The 26,506-nt window shown below is 39.1% G+C and overlaps 1 protein-coding gene across 7 annotated transcripts in view; it reads right to left on the bottom strand.

The window, feature by feature from the left end:
• The window catches only part of LOC145983960 (trehalase-like), a 184,570-nt gene that overhangs the window by 38,630 nt on the left and 119,434 nt on the right, over window positions 1–26,506 (bottom strand). The gene's annotated exons all lie outside the window — the stretch shown is intronic.

Genomic DNA, 26,506 nt, shown 5'->3' with positions numbered 1-26,506 from the left:
GTTGTAATTTGTACTTTAATATCACGAATATTAATTTTGGAAATTATGTCTAACGTGTTTGACGCCTTGTTTCTACACAAAAAGTCATGTAAAAACGAAATTTTATCCTGAATACATGCAACCACGTAGCACAGGTTCAAAATTGCCACTGATGGAATGACTACAAATTACTATAAACAAAGTATTATGTGTGCAAATTAATATTCTGCCCAAAATTAATTCGCCTATTATACTTTACTGTTACGATTGCTCAAATTGGGAATTTCCACGCCATGTTTAGATACCAACATTAAAAGGTAAAATACCCGACTAAGATGAAGTAACAAAGTAGCAGTAGTGAGCACGATGTCGTTCGAGAAGCAGCATGGCACTTCATGCTTTTTGCATATCAACTGAAGAAAAATGCCTCTGAGGCGAAAGAACCCTTGAGTAAAGACGCCGTATCATACAGCACCTGCAAGAAGTGGTTTCAGTGATTCCGGGAGGGGGGTTTCAATATGGAGGATGAACAGTGTCCTGGACAGCCAAAGAAAGAGGACGAAGAAGAATTGGAGCAACTAGTGAACGAAAATCCAAAAGTCCACGTCAGCCAATTAGTTTCAGTAACGAAATTGAGGAAAAGACCACTTACCGGCAGTGAGACTAGGCAAATGATATTGCTGCATGATAACACCGGGCCGCACACGACAAAAATAACTGAAGACGTTCTATTCATTGGATTGGAAAGTTCTGCCTCATTCGGCTTATTCCCATGACCTGGCCCATTCAGACTACCACCTGTTCCCTTCCCTGCAGCACCACCTTCAGAAATCTTCGCTGATTAAAATGTAATACTATTTTTCATGAAAGAACATTTTCTTTCTTTAAAAAAATACAGAATATTAATTTGTGAACCTAATATAGGATTTATCTGTAAATAACAGGTAGATATCCGCTTGATAAGTCTAAGAAGTCAGATGGTAATTTCTTTCAGATATCACACCGAAGTTCCGAACGAGATCGAGTCTCGGGCTCGTTTCGATTTTTACGAAACTGTCTTGGTCTCGTCTCGAATTTCTAAACGAGCCACGCTTCTCGTCTCGACCATCCCTAATGGTGAGATTAGAAACGCCTTCCAAACGAAGATATGTTGTCTCACACTATATCTTCAAGTGCCCATTGTAGAAGGGGCAGGAATACTGACGCAACCAGAGTCCTAAGGTAGCAATATCAGAAGCGAAGCAACAGGAAACAAAATATTACGACATAGTAAATAAACCTGCGGTGGGGAAGAACCGTCCTATGAGAACTTTCTTCTTAATTTACGACATTCACGACAGTCTCGATTCAATGGCCGTACGTCAATTCAACGAAATCACGTTAAAAAATGTGACGCAATCTATCTACACAAGCTCAGAGTATGGTGCCATCATGAACAAGCTGACGTGCACAACCTTGCGTCGGCGCTGCATTCCACTCGTGGAGAAGACGTTAGAATGCTGGCTGTTACGTCAAACCGTTCCACCGCGACCGACCAACTTCCCTTCTCGTTAAACGGATGTTTTCACTGAATTAAAAGACGGGCTTGTTTCAGGTTGGCAGAAAAAGATTTCGTGCCTACGTACTTCGGTAGCTGCCTCTTAAGCCTTGCCCTAACTCTGAGCGAGGAAACTGCACACGCTTATTTTAATTCTACATTTCAAATAAACAGCATGTTCCCAGGATGAAAGTTGGATTTGATTAGGTTGTCTGCCACTTTTGGCTAATCGCGAAGATGAGGATGACTGATATGATTAAATTGATGAAGAGATACTTACAAAACCCTAGCCCCGATGGCGTATTGTAATCAAGGGGCCCGAGTTCAATACCCGGTGGAGCCACAAGTGGTTCAGATACCACTATAAACTGTAGGTCCAGTCTAGATTAGCCTTCCTGTGCATAAAGTGGACTTACAACCAAAACTCAAATCCGGCACCTTTTGCGCTGTGCTAACCACTCCGCCACGGAGGTCGGTCCAGAATAAAAGATAAAAAAACTTTTACCCTCAGTAGACTCACGAGTATTACAGGGATGACAAACACATTTTCTTGTGATATATCAACTATATACTGTCAAACAGATACCGATTAAAAGATAGCATTTATCATAAACATTTAAAGATGCAGATTTTTTAATGTAGCGTCCATTTCACAAAGGCAAAAAATGATTTCCTACACGTAGAAGAACGTTCTACAGACCACATCATGACACCAGGCAGACTTGAGATGAGTGGAAAATAAATTTATTATGAAATACCACACACGAAGTGTTTCGTATGCTGCCTTGAAATCCAGCTCGTACGAGAAACATAAAACAGGCACATTATAGTAATTAAGATCTTTTGTTTAACCTTTCTAACACCAATTTTTGTTTGACCTGTTACATAACAATGTCACAGCACTTCAAGGCCTATGCATTTTCATCTAAGACCTACTTATGCTGTTGCACGATTCCTTAAGTAACCTATTATTACTGTTCCTGTTCTTGAGCTTGATATTTTAAATATATTTTTAGTTTTGCGTCGCTATTGCAGTACTTTTGGTTAACTGCGACGATGAGAATGAATGGATGAAAGCAGCGGCGGCTCTAAGGGGAGAGGCCCCGTGCCATGGCTCTACGCTCAGAAAAAGAAAAAGCACTTGCTTCGCCAAACTATAGTTAAATTAATACATTTACGAACAAGGAGATTCCAATCTCGTAAGCGTTCGAGCTTACGGCCGCCTCAATTCTTGCGCCGCATTACCAGCTGTTCTCTCACTTGCTCTGGGCCAGCATAGTGTTGCCCTTGCGCAGAGGCATGAAAAGGTCTCCGCAAGAAACGAGCAAGGAGGTGGTAGCCATAAGACAACCAGCCGTGCCCATTTTCGGCTGACACGACGCGAGAGCTTTCGCATTGTGTTGGCATAGTTGCAAACTTCATAGAGAATTGACTAATCCTGTTGGCATAGTTGCAAACTTCATAGAGAATTGACTAATCCTGACCAATTTTTAATACTCGTTGGAGAAGTAATTCGCGAGAAAGATACTTTCCTGCCTACTTGGGAAGAACGAACGTAATATCTTCCCCAAATTTATATAACCATTTAGATAGATGCGACTAAAGAGTCATCCAGACTTTTTTGTTATCGATTTCTTCCTTAAGAAAAGATATATCCCTTGCTCTCACGTACACAGATACTCACGTGTTGCAACTGACGTTGACAATATTAAAGACATTTTCTGTAAAAAATAATTATCTAAATATCAACGGGAATTCCCATCACCAGGGGAATTTTTACTTTAATATTTGTAAAACATCACACGGAAAATCTATCAGTATAAGAATTTCACTTGGAGATATAATTCAATTTCTTGCATTGAATTTTAAAAATTGTAGATCCACAGTTCATTTAGCAGATAATCATATTTCAGTTGTTAGTAACACCGATTGTTGATGTACCGTATGCCGCGCCGGGGTTGCAAATTATAAACAAAGCAAGACGAGAATACCGTGTTCGACTCGGTGTCTCTAATTGTTCAGTGTTTTTCTTCTTAGTGAAGTGAAAGTGTCCGATGGTGTGTGAAAAGGAAGGGTAGTCAGATTAGAGCATTATTACATACATCGTTTTCCAAGGTACTATACGATATTAAATTAAAAGTTAAACCACTTGGCCGTCCCACGGCAGATTTAAACATATTTTTTTCTATTTTAAAGAAAGTGGTAAAGGTAACAGGCGTCGAAATTTTAATAGAAACTCTGGCCGACCTCCGTGCACAGCATGCTACGACGCCAGGGATCACGAGTTCGAATCCCAACCTGGGCATCGGTGTTCTTTGTGAGTGTTCACTCATCCTTATCTTCGCGATTAGCCAAAGTAGTACAAAAGCGAAATAAAATAAATCAATCTTAGGAACTCTGAACTTTTGTCTGCAATTTTAGTAAACAAAGTTCCATTAAAATTACCTCTTTCATTAGATTTCTATGACATATGCTAGCGAAAATTTTTCGATTTCTTGATCACGTTGGCACTACCCATCATACTAGCTGCCAGCCGCCACTGCCTGATGAGGGGACACTCGCAAATTACATCCTCAGAACCATGGGTTTCAATCACAGAGACTGATTTGAGCGTCTGATGTTTCTTATACAACCTACTACATGAATGAATGTGTGACAAATGACAATTGTATTGTGTAAATTAGTTGAAAATAATACAAATATTCACATGAGAAATTCACAACATATTTTCTATCCAACATTCATCGGTTTATCTTATCTGTCTTGCCATCATGCAAGATTTCACATACAAACACACACACACACATACATATTTTAGGTGCGTTCGTAAAGTAGTGGTGAATTTCACTAGCATATCGCCTACATTAAATGAAAGATGAAAACGTTTTTGTAGACTTTGTGTTTTTGTGTTTTATTCTACTTCCTTGTTCTAAGGTTTGTCATACAGTTCGTAAATCCATAATTACAAAAAAGAAGAGAGCTGTATCATAAAGGTAACATTAATATTTTGTTTACCTATTTAAAATAGCACAGGGTGCACCAGCACTGAAAGCATTTGCACCCCTATCTTTACACGGGGACATAAGCTCCTTAGCAAAAACATAGTAAGTAAAAGACCACGAATTAACGAACAAATATATTGAAGATGAACTCCTTGTCGAGAATTAAGCCAAAAATGTCTACGAACTAAAATCAATACCCCATCCATAAAATCTCATATCCTTATTTAAAATAAGGTAAAATATATCGAATAACTAAAAATCACTACTTTATTTATAAAAGCTGAGGCTCGAAAATGGCATTCGGCAAACTAGTGAACAGCATACAAGACACAGAGGATTACACTGATCCAAGTGCCAGAGCTTCAAGCATATGGTTCCCAGGTGTACTACGTGAAGGCAGGTTGACTCTTGGGTGCTTTCGAAGGATCGAAGGAGGAGCACCCCTTACACCCAGGACAAAAAGGAAAAACAAACTGAAAACCTTAAAACCGTAGGACCATTAATTGAGCAACGAATGTCAATGATATGAAGGGTGAGAGAAACCCCCTCGTCACGACAAGGCGGACCTACATGTGGGGGGGGGGGGCATTAATACTGTAACAGCAAGTTGAAGGATAGGTTTGCCCTACCCCAAGTAAATTTTCCTTCGTGCATAATAATGGGAAATGTACAGGCAAGCATATAACAATTCTCCATTTAGCACATATCTCCCGACATCCAAGGCCAATTAGCGCTGAAGAAACAAAATCACCACTTCGAAAAGAAAGCTGCTGCAAAAGAAACGCACCGACATCGTACTTTCGTTACTACAAAGAAATAAATTGTTAAATTTGATAACACGCATCTACTTGAAATCTCACTAACACTATTTTACGGGAAACAAGGGAAATGTGTGTGCATTGCATTTAATAACTCATGATCTATTAAGTTACTATTAACAGCAATAGAGAGACCTTATTAAAGACTCAATGGATAATGAAAGTGCATTCATTTCTGATCACAATGGGGGATAACGTACACTGTGGTACTGATTTATCCAGTCAAGCACTCTCAACACAGTCCAACTCAGCACCCTTCAAACACCCGATTCATGAAGATTTGATGTAAAAATTTTCACCCTTCCTCACACATTAAGCTTAACATTTCAAAAATATTGGATAAATTGTATGTAGCTTTGTGTGCGACAAAAACATCATATGCATGTGTCATAATAGATAATGAAGCAAGCAAATATTTACACTAACGTGTAAATATATTCGGACACCCACCAATTTCTTCTACTTTAACCCATATCTGGTTGTAAAAAAAATAAATGAAAATTGTATATCTTCTGCTGATTAAATATCACCAATTACATTCTACATTTGCTTCAGCATGATTATTCGGAAAGCAATTGGTAGGCATAGAATAAAAAGTCTGTCAAGAGATCAATGTTGTATAAATCATAAGGAAGTTGGCTTCCAGAGGAAAGGACTACAAAACATCGCTTATGTATAGACCTCGGATTTTTAGGTTCTAAAAAGTGTGCTTTTAGGTTCCTAAAATAGGTTTGAAAAACCCTAAAATTGGTTCGAAAAACCCTAAAATAGGTCCTAAAAATCTTAAGTTAGATTCGAAAATCCTGAAGTTAAAGAAAAACTTAAAATAGTTCAAAATTCCTGAAAAGTGCTGATTAGGTATAGTCACCGACAATGAAAATGGGACACCTATATCCTGAAATACGCATTATCTTGCGCGTTATGTGCATTTCCTAACCCTACGGCGATGGCAGAACTTACCATTGCAAATTTGCTATTAAAATCCACTCTTCGGCGTATAGTTAGGCAATAATCGTTTTTCATGTTATCCACAGTCAAACTCCGTAATTTTGTCTGTGAGGATCATCTTATATGCTGAAAATAATCTTTCAACAAAAAGTGGTGCAAACTTCAATGCTGAAATGTTAAGTTTGCAAGGCGTGAATGCCACAAAGCACCGAAGTGACGTGAAAGTTAGCAAGGACACACATGTCAGAAGTTTGCACTTTGGGCTGTACAGACATTTTGCTTTGTTTAGAGCTTTGAAAAATCACCATGGACTTGGAGGAAGGGAAATCGACAGCGAGTACGTTTCAAACCCGTTCGTTTGACTTTTTTGACCAAACAAAGCAAATGCCTGTGTGACATAAAAATTCTGTAAAACTATAAAAACAAAAAAAGGGCTTGATTTAGACGCATAAACCTAAAATAGGTTCTAACAAGCAAAATAGTTTTTTTAGGCAGTATAAAACTTCATCACTTGTGGCGTTTTTGAACGAAACGCTGGCATAACTTATTATTTCTTACATACCTGTAAAGGAAAAAAAATAGGTTAAAAACTTAAATCCGAGGTCTACTTAAACACGCAAGCTGCGACAACTGGTTGTCTTTCACCACAAGAATGGGGCAACTGCCGACAGATAACAGAAATGCTGACGATAAACAAGAGCTCTGTGTTTGGTATCATCAGACACATCATGATGGATGATCTGACCCCATCATCATTCTCATACGGGTATCTAAGAACGTTTGAGAGAGAAATCAGAGATTGTGAGATAGATGAAGAATGCTCAACCAAATTACGTGCATCTAAATCGCATCCGAAATACAATCTGCAGTTGGAAAGAAGGTTTACCCCAAAAATATTCGAAAGCAAAAAACAAAAAGACTGAAGTTCTGCAAGGAACCAGGAGGGACGCACTCAAGGATGAGGACTGGTGAAGTGGCGTGATTTGCGGACGGAAGCAAGTTTAATTTTCTCAGAGCACACTCAACTCAAACGAAAAATGCAAACGCGAAGAACATGCATCACTAGTTAAGCATGGTGGTTGGAGCTACATGATTTGGAGTTCCTTGTCAGCGACTGGCGTTAAGGAATTTAGTTTTATTGAAAACACTATGAATAAAGTTTTGAGGTAGAGTAATTTTTAAGTCTACGTTATGCACATATAAGCTAACTGGGACTGAACGTACAGCTTAAACTGAGATCCGAATCATTATGTGCCTCCATCGGATACTCAACCCGGGACCCCTTGATTACAGGCGACTACGCCAACGGGGAGGCTACACTATGAATAAAGAAAACTGTCCTCAACTTTTAAAGCAAAGTATCAGAAAATTTGGCATTCCTGATGGATTAATACAATATCAGAATAGCATACCATATTGAGCAAATATCGGTCTTGTTCAAAAGTTCCACAGTGCCGCTGTAATCTTAACTGTTAAAAAGATCCAATGAACACTTGTGGGGCGGGAAGGGGGGGGGGGGACTTCAACAATAAGTAGACAAATGCCCGATCTAGTCAGAACAACTTTCTCAAGAACAGGTTTGGTTTGGAGAGAAATTGGCAAAATTACCAGGAGGTTGCACGAAAAACTGGGAAATAACACCAAACTGGCGAAATGAAATTTTCAAAATGAATGGTATTGCTCACGATATCATTATTAGTTTATTTTTTTTAAGGCTTATTTGGTTTTGCCATGTATCCGAATAATTTGGAGGGGGTGGTGGCAGACAAACGTTTTTAGTTTGTTAACTGAAAAAGCATCTTTATTTTGATTTTCAAAGTTTTCGACAATTTTCTTTTCATGTTTTGATATAGTTTTTGTTATTTTCTAAATCAATAGAATGTCTGGTTACGTACAATAGACTTGATTGCCAGTGTTATTGGAAACTATTGACTATCGAATAATTCTACGAAAGTGTGTAAATAACATAATGGATAATTTCTTTTGTCTTCCATTTCTTCTAGCTTTCCTTTTCGCACGGTCATTGTCGTGATTAACCTAAAGGTAGTAACAACATGGTGTTAAAATTACCGTCAGTACATCGTAATTAAATGTGCCCTTTTCCTTTGCAATAATTATCGACGACATATATTTCACAGAAAGATTTGGCGACCTTGTTAGCATTTTGACATGCTAATATAGCCTTCTCGGAATTTCATTCCATTCCGGAGAACGTGTGCAGCTATGCCTTTGTCCTAAACATGCAACTCAAGCACAAAACATGCAAAAACATCAATTAAATATAAATACATAGGTATACTAATATAAGCGAAACTGATTATTTGAAACTAATGAAAAATGAAACTCATGATACTCGCTTAAGTTAAAACTCTTCATGCCACAAAGGGCGAAGAAGACATTATGCAAGAATAAATGGTTAAACAATGGTGGTGATGTGATCCCGTAGCTTTTGATAAACATACTATTCTTGCAGTAGTTTGAAGAAAACTTGGTCACAATGTACAGCTCAAGGTTTTACCCGGTGAACTCCCTTATCTCCGCTACTTTTGTCTGAGAATAGTTACCTTAACCTGCTTCAGAATTTTACAGAAAATAAAGGCCTGAATAAAAACCTAATAAACTTACGAAAATAAAACTTTCAATCGATATGGGGCAATTCTCTTGTGATTAAAATTAATTTAATATTGAACCTCACTGCAAAAATGAACAGAAGAAATTAAGCGTTTGGTTTAACACGAGCCACCATCTAGTACCATGAGTTGGAAACTATCCATTTCAAGGTTAACGCGTTCTCAAGGCCTTACTAATTACACACTATCTGGCAGGTGTTTTGCAATAGGTACATCACAGCGTTGCGCACTTAGCAGTAAATTGAATGATCACTACGTTAGCTAGCAAGAAGACACCGAAAGTAATGCAGGGTTAAATGTACAAATGTTTCTCTTCTCATCTGCATACAATTTCAATGTCAATGTCATGACAATGACAATATTTAAAGTCTTTAAATTCCTTTTCATCTTGCATCTCGTGTACAGAAAAAGTAGGAAAACACTTTGGAGAACTTATTATCACACCCACTTTCATTTATGTAATTTCGCAATTGACCGACCCCACATTTTCAGACTTCTATCTAGTTTTAGTGCAGTTGAAAATTTGCACTAAGCATGAACAACTGGTAACGCTCGCATTAAGGTAAAATTATGTTAGACAATTGACATGATTCGATACAGAGAAAAGGAAAGGGAAAACTAATTGAAACATGGCACATACATAACAGCCATGTGCCAAGATTCAGAATATCTTTATCACCACACTTTATGTTGTTTCTCTTGGGGTTTGACTTAGCTTAAGCGAAATCATTCTGATACAAGGAAGAAAAGGAAATAGAAGTCACGAGTTTCGAGAATTCTCTGTTTGCTCAGACTTTCCAGATAAGAATGTAAATACAGAAAACCACACAACTGCAACAATGAACTTTAGCATTCTGATTATGAAAGTGTGAATATTCTGATGAATGAACGTTCTTTAAAATATGACTATTTTCTCAGGAAACTAACTAGAAAGTATAGAAAATATGTTCTTCATAATGTATACGTAACTGCATCACAGGGAAAAGTGTCAATACAACTTAATTAATGAATCTTGCAAATAACTAACTTGAGTGACGAATTTTCTTTTATCACATAACAAAAACGATTACTTAAAGGTTGGTAGCTTCACGCTGAACAAATAATTATAGTAGCTCGTTAGCGCACCAGATTTGTAGTAAAGTCACAGTCTGCCATAGATTTGATACATCATCACCGATAAAATAAAATTTATTCACGTGAAGACAAGAGAAGAGGTGCTCTCTCGAAACGTAGTGTTAGAATAAGTATACATCCGGTAGTCAGGTTCATGAACCATGCTTGTGCTGAAGCTCAGTCCTGACCACTGTGTGTTCAACTGTGAAAGAGAGAGCATGTATCTACTTGTGCTTAGAATGGAGAGGGGTGGATATGAAAACAGAGTAGCCGTAATTCCTCTGCATATGGTTGGTAAGTCACCCACTGAGATTTTCCAGACTCTAAAAACCCTGAAGATCAGCAAAATGTTTGTGTACCGCATAATCCAGAGATTCACTGAGACTGGTAATGTGAAAGATCGCCCAAGAGTTGGTCGACGTCACACTGCATGAACAGCGGCGGCTGTTAAAACTTTCCCAGAAGCATGCGATAATGGCACGGAAACTGAACATTTCACAACAATCAAAGTCCAGGGTGCTTACTGAAGACCTTGGACGTGGAGTTTACCGGCGGAGTACTGGACATTTCCTGACACCGCAACTGAAGAAGCAGAGGGAACTGATATCGAGAAGACTCCTGCAGCGGTACACCTCCAATTTGCATCGCAGGATTCTCTTCACTGATGAGAAAATGGAACTTTTAAATATGTTTTAAGAAATTAAAAATAATATCATTGTGAGAAGCAAAATTTTGAATGACCAAAAATTACAATTGATTGATTGATTAAATTTGAAATTTTGGTTGCCACTTAGGCTATTTTGCACCCAACACATTATACGGGGTCCAGCCCCTTACCATAACTAAAATATAACTAATATAATATTACCAAGGTGGCTACAAACAAGCAGAAATGAAATTCCCTGACTTTTCCAGGTTTTCCAGGACAAAATTTACATTTTTTCCCTGACAATTACAAACTAAACTAAATCGATGTTTTTGCAAATGGAAATAATAAACTCATACAGATCCACGTATCGTTTTGTTAAGTACCAATATTATCTTCTATGAAATTCACTTAATTTATCTATTTTCTATGATTTGAATTGAAACTGCAAAATAGTGAATTTGGAAAATTATTACAATTCACAAGCTAGGGAAGGATTATGGAATTTTGTCATACGCAGTAAGTTTAAAATAAAATACTTGATTATTTTTAAAGTTACGACTAAATGAGATAAGAGTGAAAAGTGATTAAGAAATACAATTTGTAATTTATCAGTCTCCTTATACATTCTCGGTATTATATGTTGATATTTCCACTGAGGTTTGGAACCCTCTGCTTGCAAGAACCATGAGTGCGGACTCATTTTTCAATGCATAAAGCTACTTCTCTCTTCTCTGTAAAGCAAACAACTTAACTCTTGCATATAAGTGAAACAATTGAATCGAACAAAATAAAATGTCATATTTCCTTACATTATCAATGGGATTTCTGCTTCAGTACAGTATATCCAAGTGACGTTGAGTGATAGATAGTATGGTCAGACGATGGTGCAGACAATTCACGGAAGGCCAATCGAATGTGCACAACCCCATACAGCTGAGTACGCACGGGCCCTTTGCATCACTTCAGGTGAGAGATCTTGGACCACTCCCTGTACAGCCCTGGCCTTGAATGCACAGACTTTCTGGCAGGGCAAGGATTTGACAGCTACAATGCGGTAGAGATAGTTCCAGTCTTGGATGAGACACATATGCCATGGGCATACAAAATTTAGTGCCATGCTACGACAAATGCTAGAACAACGGTGGTGATTATGCCGAAAATTAGGTTAGGACTCACTGTTACTAATGCAATAAATTACAACTGATATTCATGTTTTATTTATGCCTAATCGGTAGGGACCTTGATATTTTGTTACTTTTTCTTTCAAATTGGTGTACTTTCTTATTTTTTATATTTTACTATACGGTGTTATTTTTCCCAAAATTTACATTTTCATTTTAGCGCATTTTCTGGCAAATATCTGAAATTATACCTTCATGGTGTTTTTAAAGTACCGTTTCAAATTGTAAGTCACATGGCTTACGCCTCTTCGTGAGAGTTTGATATCTTGAAAGTTATTTTGGGAAAGTTATTTTCCATACCCCTTTTTTAATTTTAAGGTAAGGGAAAGTTATTTTCCATACCCCTTTTTTAATTTTAAGGTAAGTATTTTAGATAATAGAATTTTCCCCGTATATACTTGTAACGCCTGTGTTGGGGAGGACGCTGACTTGCCCGAATTGATGGTAAAAGTATAATGGAAGCGCGCGGAAATTTACAATTGTCAACGCCTACGCCCACACAAGGGTCACAAACACAATCTGACGCGACGTTCCCGTTAAGCCTATATTCTCAACCACAAGGCAAGTCACAGAAAGGTCACGTCAGGTTCCAGTATACTTTGGAATCCAAAGGAACGGTCGAAATCAAATGATTCCGTTCACTTTATTTTTGCTAATAATGCTGCAAGAAATAAGAATATTAATGTTTATATATATATAAAAGGAATAATTTCAAAAACTTAGAACACACTAGCGTAAGTAATTGGATAACACTCCGCAACACAACAGTTGCGTATCAATATAATGACTTGCACCTTTTTCACTCGTCGCTATTATAGTTAAACGCGGCGTTTCTAAGATTTAGTCCTGTTGAAGGAAAAACAAGAAAGGAGGTTACCAGGAGCAAGACATATCCTGACTTATTATGCGATTAATCTAATTAATCAGAGCAAAAGATTGTTCGCAGATAACTGGGGTAAAAACTTCTAATCAAACAAGTACAATTCAACTTCCTTTCAACAATCTCTTTAATTTCTGTTCTCAATAACTATTATAAAAAGGTCCATCAGGACTCTGGTTAACAATTCAGTCTCGCAAGGAGTAATTACGATCGTAACAAGTGCATTATAAATATACAAAAATATCAACAGCATTAAGAATGGTAACCTGTTTTATCAGTAATAGACTACAATTATTTTTTTCTTTCTCTCTCTTTTTTTTTGTAATACAATTTTTATTGCATGGCCGTTGATGCTACCGTGTTGGTTATGTGGTGGTACTGGATTGAAATCAGAAAAATGCGGGGAGTGTTGTACGGTTTACCAAAAAAGGGGGGGGGGGGCGTAGTTAAAGCAATTCAGGATAAACTCCCAGTAGCTCTTCAACAACACTATTAACTGTCCAAATGGTTCCTCTGTCACTTAACACGCGCTCAACCAAGAATAAAAAGAAAGTGGTTGCATTTAAGTGAGCCCTTTTTTACTACTACCGTCGTTCGCTACGGGCAGTGTGCTCAAAACGAACACTTCACGCTAGAAAGCATTTTGTAAGTTTTCGTTTGCGGCGATAATTAGGAGTAATAATCGTGCAGTCACTCAAATTCACAGTACTCGTTATTGCAACAACGAGACAAGTCTAAAACTGAAAGGAGGGATAACATACGTCGATCGCGTGTGCAAAAATTCAAAAAAAAAAGGAACAGTTCCACAAGCAAGCAGACAAGGGGAATATTTGATAGAAGTCCAATTTACCTTATATGTATTCCTTCGGAGCTCTAGTCGTAAACCAAATACACTCAACTGATCTGATACCAAAAACTGCAGTTAAGTATTTCCACTTGAGACCGTAATTGCAGCTGCTACTAAACGTATTCCATTTTCGTGGTCTCAATAGGTTTCCGAAGGAAGTAAAGTTCAAGGCGAGTTTTCCCCGTGTCACTGCTGCTGGGCTGATAAGGCACAACGCGAAGTCTGAATGCGAACTGCTAACTAACTGTATTCCCGATCGTAATCGACGGGGAAGAAAAAAAAAAGGGGGGAGGGGGAGAAAAGGAGAGAGTAGTTTTTTGTTATGGCCAATAGACGGAGACACGAGGCAGACGACGAGAAACTACTGTCTATTGGGTTGGAGAGTTTATTTAACAAATGAACTCTATAATCGTACTCAATGGTACGTGTAATATTCACGGATGAGATGACGAGTACGTGAATATTACAAATTCCCGGGTCTTGGGGAAAAGAAAATCCACCTCTCAAAACAAATAATAAGGAAAAGGCCTAAACGGCTAAGTAGCATCAATAGGCTTGACAACCTAAAACCTGAAACCTGTAAAGTAACAACCCAAAAAAATTTAAGTAGAACAATTATGTCAAGAATACCAAAATATAATGAGCATAATTATAGTACGTTATTCCAATAAAGATAAATACTCAAAAAAAATCTCATGAAAAATCAGATACACAGAAATCGCTCTGAAGTGAGCCCCAAACTTGACAGATTAAACATCATATAAGATACGCAGAAAAAATACCACACAAATTACAAGAGCAGTTCATGAAATTGTATGCAAGGAATTAACCCAAAGCATATGTCCACCATACCATCACAAGGCAAAAATCAAGCACATGAAATGAGTAAACTAATACTAATGATATATATATATATATATCCCTTATAAGGAAAGATGAGCAGGATATAACATCACACCATACATATATGCATTCTTACTTGCAATCAGATAAAAAAATTGGAACCTAAAAGGTTCAAGACAAACATGCATACCAAATGACACACAACTCCATGTTGGCCATCCCGGCTCCAACATCTGAGGAGAGCAATTATACACACAAAAGTCATTATATGCGCACAACACACAAAACGTGGTACCAAGCCAAACATATAAGCGATATATAGTCAACTTATGCCGCACCATAAGCGTGCAATCTGACGAATGCGAAGCAGAAAAGGGGGGGGGGTATATGCGTAGTGATGCACAGTAGATCCAATTTGTCGTAGGCGTTTAATGACATGCTCAATACCATGGTCCAAAAGGCATTGATGATGTAAGACTTCCTATGGCGTAACAGGAGCGCAGTAGTCTCGAGAAATATGAAACAAAAAAAAGGAAAGGAATCAACAAAAGAATAAGAAAGTAGGAAATTAGAAAGAGAGATAGAAAAGAGAAGACTATGAACTACAAAAGGAAGGAAGAGAAGGAAAGTAGCATCATTACAAGGCCGCATGCATCACAAATATGTTATTGATCAATAAAGATAGGTATATATATACCCGCACCACATACAAAAAACAATAAGAAAAAACATAGATTATATCACAATGAACTTACATATTGAATGACCAAATAATATACCTGTTTTAAATAAAAAATAACAGGAATATAACAATTACACTTATATCCTAGGCACCTTCATATCTCTATATTATAACAATTTTACAATCAAAAAAAAATTCTCAGCCAGAAAAGGTTAGAGAAAACAGTCTACGTGTTAGCGTTTGGATTCTGTAAAGTATGCCCAACCTGGGTAGATCCCAAGTCCACAGGTGACACCGGAGGGTCTAAATTGCGAACGGTATATGGTTTAAGGTGGGTCACGTGAGCTTTTCGGAGCAGCTGTTGGGTATCAGGGTCCACCAACAGTGCTGTTACAGGGGTTAACATTTTAAGAACCTGTGCCGGACCCGACCATCGTTCTTGGAGCTTAGATGACGTCTTATTGAATGCATTGCTTAAGGGAAACACTCTGTACAAAACCATGTCCCCAGGTTTATAGGAAACCTGGGCACGGGAATGATCGTATTTGCGTTGGCGTGAATGCCAAGAACGCATTAAATGTTGATAAGCCTCTCCCCAGGCGTGAGCACGGTCTGGAGACGGAGGAGCCGCTAGCTCCATATCAGATTGCAATTCCCAAAAAAAATTCATTGGGCCGTCGATGTCCCGACCAAAAATTAACTTCGCCGGCGTAGCATGAGTGGCATCGTGCGTAGCAGTATTAAAAGCAAATGCAATGCTATTCAAGTGAAGATCCCATTTAGAATTATCTTTAGAGTGGTAACAAATTAAAGATGACTTGAGATTACGAATGAATCGTTCAGCCAGAGAAGGATTTGGGTAATATGGACTAGTGTAGATATGTCTAACATTGGATTCAAATAACAGATTATTAAACACATGCGAACGAAAATACGAAGCATTATCGGAAACTAGTTCGCATGGAGCTCCAAAAGAAAGAAAAAGGGATTTTAGCTTATCTATAATGGCGTGTGAAGTCGCCGAGCGAAGCGGATACAAGGAGACCCATTTTGAAAAGGCGTCCACCACCACCAAAATATACGTATTTCCACGAGCGGAACGAACCAAAGGTCCCACCAAATCAATGTAAAGGCGCCGCCAAGGGTGACGTATCACCTCTGAAGAAAGCAATCCTTGGGGTTTGCGAATGGGCAATTTGGCCTTCTGGCAAAGATCACAAGAACGTACATATTTCCGAATGGCAGCGAGATAGTTAGGCCACCAAAAAAGAGCGGAAATCTTTTTTGTTGTTTTGTTGGCTCCCAGATGCGAGCCACCCACAGGAGTATCGTGATAATAACGACAAATTACATTATGTAGAACTGATGGTAGAACTATCTGAGAAGCAGTAGAACGTGGCGACTGTCGAACCAACAAATCCTGAAAAAGCCCAAAATTGGGAACAATTTGATTATCTCGAAGCTTATCAATCATAGGACGTAAGAAAGGGTCCTGTTCCTGTAAAGCAATAATATCAGCCTTATTAAAAGGGATGATATTGAGCTTAGGAGCAGCGCATGCCAAACTATCAACGGGAGTAGGTACAATAGAAAAATCTTCCGGAGAGTGCATCCGGGACAAGCAATCCGCCACTGGATTTTTTGAAGAAGGGATATGTTCAACGTCATATGAAAAACGAGATAAGTACAACAGCCAACGGCCAAATTTGCCAAATTGTTCGGGATGTTTTAGTAACCACGACAAGGCTTGGTTATCCGTTTGGAGAGTAAAATGCTTAGAGGTCAAATATGTTTCGAATTTCTTAAATCCAAAAACAATAGCCCCACATTCGGCCTCATAAATAGATTGCCTACGTTCCTGGATAGTACGTTTGCGTGAAGCAAAGGCAATTGGTCGCAAAAAACCTTCAGAATCACGCTGATTTAGAGTAGCACCTAAAGCTAAGCTCGAAGCGTCTGTCTGAAGAACAAATTCTTGAGAAAAATCGGGTAAGGCCAAAACAGTATGTTTCAAAAAGGCAGATTTTAATTTATCAAAACTAACCTGATCCTCCTTGGACCAAAAAAAAGGTGTATTCTTTTTACGTTTATCTGTAAGAAAACTAGTCCTTTCAGCGAACTGAGGGAGAAAACGGGAGTAGTACGAGAGAAGTCCCATGACTTGCGCCACCCCACGCTGGGATTTAGGAGGCGGTATGTCCTGAATAGCGGTAATACGCTCAGGATCCATAACCATTTGTCTATGGCGAATAATATATCCCAAGTACTTAATTTCTTTAGCCATCCACGTAGATTTAACAGGGTTGACCGTAAGACCGGCTTCCCGAAGAGCCTGTAGTATTTCGGTCAAATGCTGAATATGGGATTGCTCATCAGGCGAAAACACTAACAAATCGTCAGCATATGTAAGAAGAAATTTATATTTAAATTTTCCCAAGACTTCGTCCAGTACGCGAGACAACATTTGCGTACCCAGATTAATGCCAAAGGGGACACGAGTGTATCTAAACTGTCCAAATGAAGTAACGAAGGCGGTCAAATCCTTGCTCTTATCGTCCAACCTAATCTGGTGGAAGGACTGGCATAGATCAAGGCAGGAAAACACAGCCGCATTTTGCAAATGCTGGAATAAAAGATCAATACGAGGCTGTGGAAATTGGTCATAAGCAATTAATCTGTTTAGAGACTGAAACGAACAGACCAAACGGTGGCCACCATTTTTCTTCGGCACCAAAAAGGCGGGGCTCGCATATTGGGACCTACAAACCTCCACGATACCCTGAGCCCGTAACTCCTCTATTTGTTGCCGCATAATGTCGGTTTGAACAGGGTTCAATTGAAAAGGCTTAGCCCTAAAAGGGATATCCGAGACCAGGGGAATGGATACCGGTGGTAAAGTACATTCACCAACCCTGTCAGTGACAACATCCGAAAAGTTAGTTAACAAATTTTGCAAAGGTGAGGGTAAACCAGAAGAGGATGGTAGAAGGTGTAGCTGGACTTGGTCTGAAACCGGAATACGAGTCTCCGAAAAAGGGACTGGCATAGGCTGAGGAGAATGGTCCACTGAAAGACCCTCCTGAAAATAAGGAAAGGAAATAATCCAATTCTCCAAAGAAACGGTTGCTTTAGTATGAGAAAGAAAGTCCATTCCCAAAAGCAACGGATAAGGTAACGAATCCACTATCCAAAAACACCATTTCCACGACAAATGACCCAATCGTAATGAAAGTTTACAACGAGAGTTTAAGGAAAAAACCCGATTCGTCACGTCTTTCAAATCCATAGTTTCATCTCGTATAATTGAGAAACCGCGCCTTATTTGACCCAACAAGGAAGAAGAAACAAGCGACACCGACGAAGCGGTATCGAGGAGAGCGACAGTTGGTTGGTCTCCTAATAGAATCTTAATCGTAGGGGAAGAACGATTTTCAGGTGAAAATGGATATTCGGAACGTAATTGAATAGGAGATGGACACTCTTGGACAGGGGGCACAGGGGTGGGCATAGATGAAGGAATAATATCCTGATTTGGGGTGTCTAAACTCTGAGTCACGGAAGAACTATCAACGGCGTTCTCCAACTCCGCAACGGGATTTAACGACAAAGGTTCGTGCTGCACCAAAGGAAGACATGATGGAGGGTATCGGCCCTCCTGAGAGTTGGTTATGATATTCGAAGATAAAGGCGGCGTATTCGCTGGTACAGGATGTAAGGAAGAGACTTCATGATCAGAATACAAGAATGTGTGCCTGGTATCTGATAAGTGCGAAGGCTGGGGCGAAGTTATATATGACTCTGGGTACATCTGCGAACGCCACTTCAACTCCGGCTGGATTATTTGTTGAGCCAAGGCAAAAAATTCTCGAATAGTCTGAGGGCGAGGAAAATTTAAAATTAAAGCCCGTGCGGGGAAATTCACACCCTCAAGCAAGACCTCGAGTAACTGTTGTTCAGGCCATTCAACGGCCAACACCTGGCTAGCATCATAAGCATCGCGAAGAAAAGAATAAAGAGTTTCTGATGGTTTCTGAACACGGTGGAGGATAGATAGTCGAAACATTTGTAATTCGGAAGGAGGTATGAGTCTGAGCCAGACCATTGATAGAAACAAATGCCATGGTAATTTCTGGCGTAAGCCCTCCATCCAAATATCACGGAGAGGATTTAAGGTAAATGGTAACGCCATTAATAAAATGGATTCGATATCCAATAGTTCCAAGGCAACAATCTTATGGATGAGACACAGAAATTTAAATAAAGATAAAGGATCCCCACCCGTAGCGGGTAACATGTCTTTCAAAAGAATGGATACCGTTTGAAAACGTATGGTCTCCCTTATCGGTGACGCATTTTGAGGGAGGATTACCCCTTGAAGAAAATCCAAAACGGAAGGGGAAGGGGGTGGTAGCGGTGATTGTCCGTAGGGAGGTTGCACATCAAAAGTCATTTTTAGGAATCGTGGACCCACACGGGTCAATCACAATCACTCCTTCCAAAAGAGGGGGGGAAAAAAAGGGGGAAGGTTTTCCCGGTACGTCGCTGGTAATATAATGTAGGTGGAAAAAATTTAACCTGCTCGGCTTCCAAAACTTTGTACTGCCACTAAACTGGTAACTAATGTAGATCGAAAAAATTTAACCTGCTCTGCTAGCAAAACTTTGTACTGCCACTAAACTGGTAACTAATGTAGATCGAAAAAATTTAACCTGCTCTGCTAGCAAAACTTTGTTATATAATGTAGGTGGAAAATTTAACCTGCTCTGCTGCCAAAACTTTGTAACGCCTGTGTTGGGGAGGACGCTGACTTGCCCGAATTGATGGTAAAAGTATAATGGAAGCGCGCGGAAATTTACAATTGTCAACGCCTACGCCCACACAAGGGTCACAAACACAATCTGACGCGACGTTCCCGTTAAGCCTATATTCTCAACCACAAGGCAAGTCACAGAAAGGTCACGTCAGGTTCCAGTATACTTTGGAATCCAAAGGAACGGTCGAAATCAAATGATTCCGTTCACTTTATTTTTGCTAATAATGCTGCAAGAAATAAGAATATTAATGTTTATATATATATAAAAGGAATAATTTCAAAAACTTAGAACACACTAGCGTAAGTAATTGGATAACACTCCGCAACACAACAGTTGCGTATCAATATAATGACTTGCACCTTTTTCACTCGTCGCTATTATAGTTAAACGCGGCGTTTCTAAGATTTAGTCCTGTTGAAGGAAAAACAAGAAAGGAGGTTACCAGGAGCAAGACATATCCTGACTTATTATGCGATTAATCTAATTAATCAGAGCAAAAGATTGTTCGCAGATAACTGGGGTAAAAACTTCTAATCAAACAAGTACAATTCAACTTCCTTTCAACAATCTCTTTAATTTCTGTTCTCAATAACTATTATAAAAAGGTCCATCAGGACTCTGGTTAACAATTCAGTCTCGCAAGGAGTAATTACGATCGTAACAAGTGCATTATAAATATACAAAAATATCAACAGCATTAAGAATGGTAACCTGTTTTATCAGTAATAGACTACAATTATTTTTTTTCTTTCTCTCTCTTTTTTTTTGTAATACAATTTTTATTGCATGGCCGTTGATGCTACCGTGTTGGTTATGTGGTGGTACTGGATTGAAATCAGAAAAATGCGGGGAGTGTTGTACGGTTTACCAAAAAAGGGGGGGGGGGGGCGTAGTTAAAGCAATTCAGGATAAACTCCCAGTAGCTCTTCAACAACACTATTAACTGTCCAAATGGTTCCTCTGTCACTTAACACGCGCTCAACCAAGAATAAAAAGAAAGTGGTTGCATTTAAGTGAGCCCTTTTTTACTACTACCGTCGTTCGCTACGGGCAGTGTGCTCAAAACGAACACTTCACGCTAGAAAGCATTTTGTAAGTTTTCGTTTGCGGCGATAATTAGGAGTAATAATCGTGCAGTCACTCAAATTCACAGTACTCGTTATTGCAACAACGAGACAAGTCTAAAACTGAAAGGAGGGATAACATACGTCGATCGCGTGTGCAAAAATTCAAAAAAAAAAGGAACAGTTCCACAAGCAAGCAGACAAGGGGAATATTTGATAGAAGTCCAATTTACCTTATATGTATTCCTTCGGAGCTCTAGTCGTAAACCAAATACACTCAACTGATCTGATACCAAAAACTGCAGTTAAGTATTTCCACTTGAGACCGTAATTGCAGCTGCTACTAAACGTATTCCATTTTCGTGGTCTCAATAGGTTTCCGAAGGAAGTAAAGTTCAAGGCGAGTTTTCCCCGTGTCACTGCTGCTGGGCTGATAAGGCACAACGCGAAGTCTGAATGCGAACTGCTAACTAACTGTATTCCCGATCGTAATCGACGGGGAAGAAAAAAAAAAGGGGGGAGGGGGAGAAAAGGAGAGAGTAGTTTTTTGTTATGGCCAATAGACGGAGACACGAGGCAGACGACGAGAAACTACTGTCTATTGGGTTGGAGAGTTTATTTAACAAATGAACTCTATAATCGTACTCAATGGTACGTGTAATATTCACGGATGAGATGACGAGTACGTGAATATTACATACTGAAGGGTGCATAATGACCATAAGTGGCGACGCACCCAAAAATTTAAAATCAATCAATCTCACGTGACAGATACCGATATATTATGGCACCAAAAATTGGCATTATCTTTTTTTGACTTGTTAGTGTTAGGTTTCCCAAAATTCCCGTTTTTGTTTTAGAACATTTTTCTGCCAAATATACCGAAACTTAATACTCCATTGTGCTTTTAAACTATTATTTTAAATTGTAGGTCACATGGTCTACGTATTTTCGTGACAGTTTGATATGCTGGAACAGATTTTTGAGGAAGTAAAAGTAAAGTGCTCCCCTGCACTTTTCCATGAAGGTGTGTAGGGGTGTGGAGTTAGGGTCCCACACTTTCTTGATCATGGCTGAAGGTGAGGGTCATGTGATCAGCACCACGCTCCTGGCTACCTTTATCCCTCAAAGTTTCCTCAAGGTACCAGCTTCACATGATGCTGGGTGGGTGCCGAAGCAGTTTGAATAGGTGGAAAACATCACTGTTCTCCCCCGCAGGGGATCGACCCCGGGTCTCTTGCATAGTAGTCAGACGCCCTAACGACTGAGTTCCATTATTACTCGCTCGACAAATGCCGATGGTGTGCACTTAGATCGGTAATTCAAAACATATCTCGTGCGACAAATACGAAGATGTGGCTCCCGTGTGACGGTAGATACGCACTTGATCTCCTGTTAGAACCCTGCCACTTTGCTCTGTGATGCAAATGGTTTTGATAGAAGTTGAAAAAATCGTGGAAAATATATGATTTAATGTGGCTCTCGGAATTATTGCATGTATTACAAGCATTATAGTTTACTCTTGAGTAAAATGTTGGAAAACTTGCACGTTCTATGTACACAAACATGGCCTAAAAGAGACAAGAATGTTGGATTTCATGCAATGTTTCGTTTTTTTAGGACTTTTCTAAAAAAAATCGCTAAAAACTCCAACAATTCGCATTTTATGTCAAATTCGCATTACTTCGATATTTCGAACGGACGAAAAATGTGTCCAGACATCACTGCACATTCATAAACACAACGTCGCAGCAATTACTATTTTTCACGGTTTTCGCGTTTGTGTTGTGAAAAATCAATGTCCCTATACTAATTGGAAATTACGTTCTGGCAACCCCTCGTATAAATCAGTAGATGGAAAGTGAAAATTTAGCAGGGCTAGCAGAGAAAAGTCAATTCTTGAAGAAAGTTATTTGCTTTTATGATTTAATGATTCAAGTAAATACAAGTATGCTATTAAAATATTTACGTATTTATTATTAGTATTTTATTTCATAATATTGGACATTAACTTCACTCAGCGATAGATTAATGACCATCTCTCACGAGTTTAAACAGACAGGACAGAGAGTGGCGTTAATTTCATTGCAATACTAGTGTTGCAGTAAATTTGAGGTTGGGAACACGAACTTGCCAATTTTTATAACGTTCACCAATGCAGATTTATGTTTCACTTTTTCGTGATATTATTCAATATATATCCCGTTTGGTTGGATTCTTCATGATATCTAAGAATAGTGCAATGTCATTGTAAACGTATGTTAACTTGTGCGAAACCAGTAATACGTCAGGATGATGAATGCAAACCTTCGTAAACACTGCTACATTAAATAAGGTGAAGAGAGCCAGAAGAGTAATAAAATTCCAGCAGCATATTTTCAGTCTAAAGCTCTTCTTGTTTATGCATGCGATTTTTGTTGGATGTTGCAGTCCATGCATTCTATCGCATGTTGTAGTGAGATACTTTGTCGGGTGGCGATATTCGACAAAAATCGTATGTATCAATGGAACCTATTTGTTTCCATGTTCATTCAGTTTGCCCCAAAAAATGCCTTACTACGACGTCCGACAACAATCGTACGGCGCCACCCGCTCTTATCCTCTCCATGTGTTGACAAGTCCCCTTACTACTCCCATATGGACAAGAAAAAAATGATAATTCAATGCATTTTCCACGTAATATTTAGAGGCTTAACTTTTACTCCCCCGATGATACCATATGGTATCATGGTGCTGATTACGAAATGAATGTACTTTTTGGACCTTCATACTCTTATGTTTGGGTGGAAACTCTGACACAGGTCTGGAGCAAGCCTGGGAAATTCATATTGATGACCAGCCCCCCCCCCCCCCCTCAGCAACATATAAATGCCACATTTCCGAACAGAGTTTCACATTTTGGCTCATTATTCAACTTGTATGGCATCCAGGAACATGAATCATGCTTCAATCTCTTTGAAAACGTCCATTCTTTGAAGAGAATACTAAGGTTTGCGCCTTCTCCCCACAATAGCGGGAGAAGAGTGGGCAAACTCCAGATTTTTGTTGTTTTTTTCATTGAAATTCGGTGGACGCGCCCCCAAACCATCCTTCCTCGGTTCGGCGTTCTGAATTGTACGCGGTTGCATGCTATGATGTTTTAGCTGAAAAACAAAACTTATCCGAAGTAGATTTCTCCCATAGTGCCCGAGTTATAACAATTGTCCTCCAAAAATGCAAATTACCTATTTTTCGTAAAAAAAAAATAATCACATTTTGGCTTATTATTCAACTTGTATGGTACCAAAGAACATGAAACATGTTTCATTCTCTTGAGGAATGTCCATTCTTTGAAAAAAATACTAAAGTTCGCGCCTTCTTCTCAAATAGCGGGAGAAGAGAGGGCAAACTCCAGATTTTTATGTTTTTTTTTTCATTGAAATTCGGTGGACGCGCCCCCAACCACCCTTCCTCGGTTCGGCGTTCAGAATTGTACACGGTTGCATGCTTTGATGTTTTAGCTGCAAAACAAAAGTTATCCGAAGTAGATTGCTCCCATAGTGCACGAGTTAAAACATTTTTCCTCCAAAAATGCAAATTACCTATTTTTCGTAAAGAAAAAAATCATATTTTGGCTTATTATTCAACTTGTATGGCACCCAGGAACATGAAACATGTTTCATTCTCTTCAGAATTGTCCATTCTTTGAAAAGAATACTAAATTTCGCGCCTCCTCACAAAAATAGCGGGAGAAGAGAGGGCAAACTCCAGATTTTTATGGTTTTTCCATTGAAATTCGGGGCACGTGCCCCTCCCCCCAAAGTCGTCCTTCCTCGGTCCGGTGTTCTGAATTGTACACGGTTGCATGCGCTGATGTTTTAGCTGAAAAACAATTTATCTGAAGTAGATTGCTCCCATACTGCCAGAGTTATAACAATTTTCCTCAAAAGAGTGTTCGAATTTAAAATTTCCGCCGCGAAGCCCGGGCGAGAGAAATAAATATATATATATATATGTATATGTGTGTGTGTATGTATGTATGTATGTATGTATGTATGTATGTATATGTGTGTGTGTGTGTGTGTGTGTGTGTGTCTGTCTGTCTGTCTGTCTGTCTGTCTGTCTGTCTGTCTGTCTCTCTCTCTCTCTCTCTCTCTCTCTCTCTCTCTCTCTCTCTCTCTCTCTCTCTCTCCCTCCCTCCCTCCCTCCCTCTACTCCTGCCATCACAGATTTGTGGCGCTGTGATAGTATTGCGCATAAAAGGGGCCTAAAAGTTTAGGCCGAAACTTACAAACGAGATTTCTTGTTCCCGTGCAGAGTTCCATAACGATATCTTTAAATAAATAATAATAATAATAAAAAGTCAATGAAGACGAAATTCCCTGACATTTCCCTGACTTTTTTTTTGACACCTCAAATTCCCTGACTTTTTCAGGTTTTCCAGGTCTGTCGCCACCCTAATTACTGTAATGTCGGGCTAAAATATTCTTACTTCGGTTAAAAGCTGAGGCTGTAAAGGGGCAGTCAGCAAACATAAGGACAAAAAACAGAACAACACACACACACAGCCCTACAAGGATTATATTGGCCGTAGGTCCAGACACCAGAGTCTCGTTAGTCTGCAAAGTGCAGTCCAGGGTGTACTACGTGGAAGTGAGGTTGAACATTTGGTGTACTAGGTGGAAGGGTCACCCCTTACACCCCAAAAATTGAAAGTAGGCCTATTCACAATTGTGTTAATAGTGAGTTCAAAAGTAATATTTTACAAATGCAATCGCCACAATGCATAGATCTACTATATAGTGACAGATACATTGCAAAGCATATCTCAGTACTTTCACCGCATCTAACAATTTTCCAAACCTTCTGTTTTTATTCGGGAGCATTGGACCCAAACCGAAATAAAATCTTTGGCCACCAGCGCCCGCTCGAGTGGTATGATTGCCCCCTCCTCTCTCTTAAACCTGCCATTGTGTATGTCTTAAAATGCTTGTTGCATTTCTTTCCAACTGCGCAAATTATTTATCAATATATGATAAAAAATAAATGAGGCTCTTGGCGTAAGTGGCCCATTGCTTTAGGGGAGGAGATGGCCCCTTCACTCTTCCCCTTAATCCACCCTTGCTTCAACATACAAAATAGATTTGAAATCAATCTAAACTCCTAACCGAGTTGAAAGATAAAACACCGATTCTTGTTAGTTTTCAGATTAAAACATTCCTTCATATTTGCAAAGCACAGTAAATGGAAGCACATTTAAGAACGCTTGCTTCCAAAAGCTTGCCCTTATAGTTAAACAAGTGACGTCCTCAAAAGACTACATAAAGTTGTATTCTCATTCATCACGCACTTACACTATGAACCTGCTGGCTCCATTGTCAAGACATTCTATACTACGAAATTCAAAGGAAAGAGGTCTCCAGCCATGATTCTTAACCTAAGCACAGAAAAATGGTATCAGAATTGTTGGGCCAACTGAATGTTGAGGAGGTTGCGGCGTTTTGCCAACTGAGCCTCTGTATTGTTACCGATTGCTGAGT

Source organism: Lepisma saccharinum, chromosome 2 (genome assembly GCF_977018435.1).
Source record: "Lepisma saccharinum chromosome 2, izLepSacc3.1, whole genome shotgun sequence".
Taxonomy (NCBI): Eukaryota; Metazoa; Arthropoda; class Insecta; order Zygentoma; family Lepismatidae; genus Lepisma; species Lepisma saccharinum.
The sequence above is the reverse complement of the archived record's forward strand: the minus strand, read 5'-3'. Positions and strand labels throughout refer to the sequence as shown.